Below are 7,749 nucleotides of genomic sequence, written 5' to 3'. Positions count from 1 at the left end.
GAAAACACTCGGCGAGGCCAGATTTTGTTCAAGTCTAGGTAAATTGTAAAAATCCGTAAATCGGAGTTGGCACACACGTCGACAAGCTCGAGCCAGTCGGAATATATCCGACTTGTACTTGGCAATGGAAATATGTTGAACAGCATGACAACAGGAAACTTAAATGAAAATGCTCGACTAGTCCCCCATCATTTTGTATACGAGCTGGATGTGAAAGACATGGGAGGTTGACATGTAGCATCAATAGTAAGCTAGCAAAAGCTGATGTCGTCTCTATTTCCATATTTATGAAACTGTGGGGATTGTAAGCTAATTTTACGGGAAGGGGAAGCTTTTTTTTTCACAAATCCCGACAGACAGACAATGGATTTTTGTCACTAATCCACCGGCATTACCTCATAAGCATTTAAAGCTGTTGTGACATTGTAAAAAAGTTTTGGGCGTCACTCTCTGGATTTTCTTCCCTTTTTTTGCTGTCTTGTCAGCAGACGACGCCTGCTGCGTTTTGCCAATCAAAAACAAAGACTTCTCTCTGAGACCGTCCACCTTATAAACGGTTGAATTCGGTTCTGAGCCCATTAAAGAAAAGAAGAAAGAAAAAAAATCTCGTGTCACGCACTGAAATTGCATGACCTGACACCTACCAGGAAGATAATAGAACAATGTGTCTGGTCACCAAGACCCGACTTAATGAAATATTTGGGTCAGACAGATGACATTGCCATCTCCTACAAATGATTAATATGCAAAATTAAAAAACGGTTGTGCATGTTGTCAAGACTGATTGTTTTATCCTCCCTTGATTAAAATCGTCCATACGTGTAAAACCAAACAAAAAAAAAAAACAAACAAAAGTGATAGATTGAGCGACTACCTTTGAAATTTGTCATGAAAAGACACATGACAGTTGAGATTGTATTCAAATGGAAGATGTCCATTCCGGACTTTCTCTTCTGGAACCGATTATACGTTCATTCATCCCAGCTGGACAGTTTGTCCTCCATTACGGAAAAGTCATCATTGTCATGTATCATGTATTATATCCCCCGTGGGAAGCGATACCGCCCGGGAGGTGGAGTAAGTGGCCTCGTCATCGAAAAGTTTCCATTGTTGAAGTGTCCTTAAGCAAGACATTGAACTACTAATTGCGTCTAATGAGCAGCATGGCAACTTGCACCGCGGCGCCCGCCATTAGTGTCTTAATGCGGACGTCCATGGGCGGCAAAAATGCATTGAAAAATGACATGAGTGGTCGCCGGAGCAGAAAAGTGCCGCATAAATGACGTTTTGTTATGATCGTTTAGGAACTGAAGGGGATTCAGCCCGGCCTTCTGTATCAGCATATCAGTGAAAATTGTTGAAGTTGTCTACTTCAAGACCATACGTGATCAAAATATAAATGATACAAAAGGTGGAATGCTGTGCGTTGGAAGTTTAGCGTTCAAAAAGATCACCAAGGGAAGATAAACGCCTTTTCAATTTGACACACTACAGTGAAGAGTGTTGTTAACAACTCTGCCAAATTGGAATGATAAAAAAAAAAAAAAATCGCCACATATTTAAAATGAGGGATTCAGATGGTGAAACATCAAACTTTTCTGTGGTGTGTCTGTTGAAAGCGTTAGCTCCTGGAAAATTTGGATGCTACTTCAACTAGCATCTTTCTACTGTGTGAAAATAGATCCGCTTAAAGCCTTGGGTGGTTGGACTATATCCCACTGTCGTCGCAGGGCAGCCCGAAGTCCCTGTCCACATGCCGGTTGTCACGTCGCACAATTTGTTTCTTCTCCTGTAGATGGCACTGTTGGTTTAAATAAAGGGTTTAAAAATGGCAAGTCAGCGTCCAGCCCAATGTTGAGCATAGAGTGCCATCTACTGGAGCCCAAAAATACTACAACTGGTTCATGACGCAGATTTGAAACTTCATTTACCCATCATGAGCCGGCTGTCAAGTTGGAAATAATTTTCCTGAAAATGAGGCACTCTATGCTAGCAGGCTACCAGAAGGGATGATGTATTTTAGGATGTAGGCATAGCTAGCTAAAAAAATAAATAAATCAGGAAACGTAAATTGAAGAAAAGCAGTTTACGGCTATATCTAAATTGAACATAGTTCATTTTGAATTCACATGCACAGCGATGAAACCATTTTACAACCTGCGTCATCACAATAGGAATATCAGACATCAGACAATTTCTATTTAGAACAAAACAACCCCGCAGATATCCTTTCCATTTTCACTTGTCAAAAAGTCCTCTTGTCTAAAACATTTATAGTATTTGTTCACAGATTGTCACAAATCAGGTCACATTTGCGTGCGGTTCTCCCGAGACTCTTTTTGCACTCGAAGCTCAGAAAAGATTGACAAATCTTTATATGTTCACAAGCTTTGTGTCTCCAAATTTTTAGAATGGAGAGGCTAAAAAAAAAACCTTTTTCTCACAGTTGGCTAAATAAGGACCCAGTAATATCCGTGCGGGCAACGTCAGCGAGACAGATTTCACTTTCACATGGAGAAAGACAGCCTGGCCTTTATGTTTGCTTAGTCATCCTATTGCTGGAAAGCTTCCGCAGAGACCCGCTAATATCTTGAACCGCTGAGAAATAAATATATTTATGCTCTGCAACTGTGGACTTTCTACAAGATGACTCAAAAGAAACATTAGAGCCGTGTGACGGCCAAAGGGAGCTCACAATTGAGAACACAACAACCGGCAAGCACAAAAATGGCTGAAAAAGACTCCCAAAAGGCGTTTGTCCGCCGAAGCAAGCGCGCGATTTTATGCACCAATGCTTTCTTGTGCCTTCCAAAAGAAACCGAGATCGGTGTATATTCACACAATTGGACAAGGTGGATGAAAATGACTGCTGTGATAAAAGATGTGTCTGGCATAAATGTATTTTTTTTTCTTTTTCTTTCTCCCCAGAAGTTAAGTTCCAGGAAGACACCAGTCTTTTGTGGTAATAGCAGTCATAGATTGTATTTGAGGGAAAAGTGCCTTGTGCATGGACAAAATAGATCTTCGAAATTGTGTTTTGAAGTAACTGCAGTATCCTGAGTGCCGCCATCCCGATACAAAAAGGACTTTTGAATTTGGATGGCAGCGACGATTCAGAGGCGGTGCAGCAAAGGTCGCGCCGATCTGGAAGCGCCATTTTATCGCACAGCTGCCTTGATCCTTTTAACAATATTATCAGTTGATTCGAATAACGTGACGCGTAAGTACTTCTTTGCCCCGTCTGACTGGATTGTGGAGAAACTAAACGTATGTTGCCGTATTGGATTCCCTTTGGCTTCATAACAGACACGTCATGCTGCTTTCACAGAATCTCTCGTCACAAACGAGTTGCTAGCTTGTACAAATATTTGAGTGCTGTTGGTAATATTCATACGCATGTACAATTTCAAATTACCGAAAGGCGCACCTAATTGTGTCTGTGGCTAGCTGCACTCATTTGTTGCACTTTTATTTATTTTTTTTGTTAGCCTGGAGGACAGTTGGAGATTAAATGATGTAACATCAAGCTCTTGCCCCACAGAATTGGCATACCGAAAATAGTAACAAGGCATCCACAGAGATGTGGGAGAGAAAAATACATCACGACTTTGTAAATTTGGGTCACAGGCAGATCGACCACCTTGGGGAACAGCTTCAGGCAGATGTTCACAGCAAGACTCGTAACTGAGCTGCGTTTCGCATCCGCTGGCAACATGCGCTGGCACCACAATTCTGGATAAAAGCAAATCCAAATCAAATGTCTTTTACTTACTCTTAATGACGAAACTCACGCACGACTTTCTCCAAGTGGTCTTCACTGACTTTTTTTTTTTTGCTGCAAATGGTGTTGGAACAGTAATGAAGTACCATACGCACAGCTGGATTGATTTATATGATTTACAGGCAGATTGCCAAAGGGTTCTAAGAATCGTCTCTAAAAAAGATGCGCAATCAACAGAAAGTGCACGGTATAACGAATGCCCAAATGATTATAAAATCCCGGCTGTACGACAATTTGTGTCACATTGCCTGCGGGTGTTATTCAGAGTTTATGACCCGTATCAAAGTACAATATAGTTTTGAAAGTGCATGCGGGTGGGAGATGGCATGAGGCAGCACCGCGAAGAGAGAAGTTGAAATTCATTTGGCATGCAGTCCTAATCACCGCATGTCTACAAGACACATGGGCAATTGTTACAGTCGACACTCGTGAACACCAGAAGGACAAAGTCAGAGTTAAGTAAATGAATTGGTTCATTGCCGCCATAATAACATTGAACAACTAGCATGGCATTTACGAGAGACAACCACAATTTCATGCAGAGAGCCAACAATCTAGCGAGGCATTTTCACAAGAATTTAATAGAAAACTACGGGAATGATTTACGCACACATTTATTGTAATTATGAAGGGACAATTGTGTTAGCATAGGTTAGATCGCTAGCCAGCCAAAGAGAGATAGAGAGAGCGAGATAGAGGAAGAGATAGATAGATAGACAGCGAGATAGCTAGCTAGCGAGATAGCTATATAGCTAGCTAGCTAGCTAGCTAGATAGCTAGATAGATAGATGTTCAAACATTGACAAATCATTCTTGCTGCCTTGACCGGATAACACTTAGAAAAGACTACCTTCGTTGAACAATTACAACAGAGTGTTTAACATTTTGCAACCTAAATGTGTCTTTGCGGTGGATAGTCCTTAGCAATGTGTGTATGAAGCAATGGAGCCACCACATTTTAACACCAACTAAGATATCCACACACCCACTTGGCCTTGTTTTTCCTTGACAACGGACGGAAACTGGAGTACCCCAAGGAAATATTCACATTATTTGACAAATATTATTGACCTTCTCCACTTGGAAATGTTCATTTTGAAGATGCCAAAGGTCAATGTGTACTTATGGCCTGCACTTAGTAAGGGAGGTCTGCCTGAAGCAAATGCAGAAATATACACATTCTCCGACAGGAGCAGCTTGCCTGTCATAAAGCAAGTTATCACCAAAATGTCATTACATTTTCATTGTATTTCCAAATTGCTATTAAAACATGATGTTAAGTATTCAACATACCATCTTGGATCACATCTCACCATGAGGATTTTTTATTTGATTTTATTTTTTAACATCCACAATCTGCAAGGCTGCCTCCATCTATGGACCGTTATCAAAGTATGGTACATTCCATTTCCAGTCAGCCTAATGACAGACTTCTCTCCATGACTTAGCAAACCGCCAGCATATCCGAGCTTTTATCGTGACTGTAATGCACGGCGGCTTAACAGGATGGCTTTCCAAGGCACGGCTTTCTGTAATTGGTGAGAAACGGGTTCCGTTCCTTCTTGACAATGGAGGGCTGAGAGAGCGCGCAATTTGTCAGTTGGACGCAATGGAGTGTAACTGGATAAATTGGGGTAACTGGTGTGTGAAGTATAGTATCTAAGGACCACAGTGATCACCCCCCATTTGCTTTAACGGCTTCAGTCGTCCCCATTGGCCAGTTAGGAACATATTTTGTGAGATGTGCTTTTTGAGTAAAACATTCCATTTGTAAGGCTCATTGACACAGCCATGCAGTGACATTAAACGTCTGTATGAAATACAATGGGAGTAGCAATGGAAGGCTGCTAAAAGTCAACGGCTACATAAGGTTGACTTCAATCTACGCCGGTATTTAATGACACAAAGTTGCCGGTGACTCAATGGTCGACTCAGAAGAGCAGCCCACAGACCAAAGAGAAAGGGCATCTCGAAACCTGTTGTTATCCTGGCTAGTTGTTCGTGAAAAGTGCATCCAGTTCCAGGGGGAGCAAGAAGACGGTGGATGAAGAAGAAGAGAGTGATGAATGCTTCAACATTGTCATTCCGTATGTATCGGGTCTATCTGAGAAACACAGACGAATTTTCAGCCATCACAACATTCCTTCAAACCGTGTAACACCCTGAGACAAAGGCTGCTACACCCCAAAAGACCCAGAAAATCAAACGCTGTCAATGCTGTCAAGCGCTGCGTACGTCAGATGCATTCTGGATTTGGGGGAAACCAAGCAACCGCTGAGCTGGCTCGTGGGACAACATAGACATGCCAACTCTTCGGGTCAACGTTACAGTCGCAGTAATTGAGTTCCCAAAGAACATCGCCAACGTTACAGGATTCTAATATTCTATGAACGGACTGTTTCAAACGAGATGCTGTCTTGGACCGACTGATACTATTTCCTCAAACTAGCTCGAGGCTGCAGTGAGTTAATCCCTCTTTTGAAGCGTCAACCTCCCAGGGTGCCGGCACACGGTTCTCTTCGGAATCAGTTGATCTGGCCCAGCCAAACGTTATTTACAAAGTCTGCCCTGGGAGACTGATCAACATGTGTGGTCTCTTGGGTGAAAAACGACCCTGCTTGTGCGTCTTGAGCCACATCTCTCTCGTGGGGAATTGTCTTATGGGGCGCAACGGGGGCCTCTGGGAAGACATTCCCGCCCACCCAGCGATCTGCCAGAGCACTTTCGATGCAATTTGTTCCTCCTTGTTTCTTATTACATTTTCTTCCAAAGGTGTGATTCTTTATTTACCGCACCGATTTTAAAGCCAAGGCTAGTTTATCTGAAAGGGACATTTGTCGTTGTGCCGCTCACTAAACAGACATGCCCGAGCACTCGCCACGGCAATTCTAAACATTTTTTTCTTTGACAGTGGCAATCAAAACTGCATTCTAGATTTTTTTATTGTCAGTGTACTTGACTTTGCTATCTAAATGTACATGGCCTTGACGAGCTCATTCGCTTAAATGGGGCAATTTACGGAAAATGTACTTTTTAACTGGCTTTTATGCAAAACGTTGGCTCTCTGCAGTGTCGGATAACCCAGTAAATATTTTATCTGCCTGTGTCGAGAAACGTATCCAGGGGCAAGCGGTTATACACGAGTAGAACTTGTAAGCAACGCCACTGTGCGTTCCTTTGCCCATGACATCATCATCTTGCCTGGGTGAAAATCCAGAGCCACTCTTTAGCAATGTTGTTGATTGTTTAGGCCCCGATAATCACCGCTTGTCTTATTTTTATTGCATGTGTCAAAAAGGTTTGGACATCACAAGGCGCTCAGAATTTAGAGCAGACAAATTCTGGCCGTGCATCAGAAACACGCAAAATGTTGAAATGCCAAGATTTCAGCTTGGGTTGAGGATTTAAATCTGAGCCTTGTTGTTGAATCGCATCGATTCACTGTCGCCGGGATCTCCCCAGCTGAGGGCGGGAGCTAGCTGACCTTTCACCAATATTTAAATTCTATTGTCAGGGAATCGTCCTGACGAGGGAACGTGAGGTCTTCCCATTAGCACTCGAGCACACTTCTGGGAGGAATTTTTACAAAATGTTGGCGCATGTGTGTGGGACTGAGTCCAGAAAATTTGTCAGGTCAGAGTTCACTGATTTTAAGCAGAATACACACTTGCCGATTTCTGAAGGGATAAAATCGAGAAGTGTGTGCTTAATGCCCCACACACATTTAACAATCCACCACTCACTAAAAATTTGGAATCTACGACTTTTGTGTGGAATTTCCAGATGAACCTAAAATCTACGATAACCTTTTCAGGTGAACTGAATTTGACCTTCTTGAAACCTTTCCATGCCCAATGGTTCAGTCTTTCAGTACTCTTGCTGTTCTCAGCAATGAAGATCCATGACGGACCAATCCATTTTCGGTGGTCAAGTCCTTTCCTCTTACTGCGAGTGCAGCACAGCGATTC

Source organism: Idiotropiscis lumnitzeri, chromosome 14, assembly GCF_059441095.1.
Source record: "Idiotropiscis lumnitzeri isolate Australia: NSW breed Sydney's pygmy pipehorse chromosome 14, RoL_Ilum_1.0, whole genome shotgun sequence".
NCBI classification, from domain to species: Eukaryota; Metazoa; Chordata; class Actinopteri; order Syngnathiformes; family Syngnathidae; genus Idiotropiscis; species Idiotropiscis lumnitzeri.
This window is presented reverse-complemented; position numbering follows the sequence as displayed.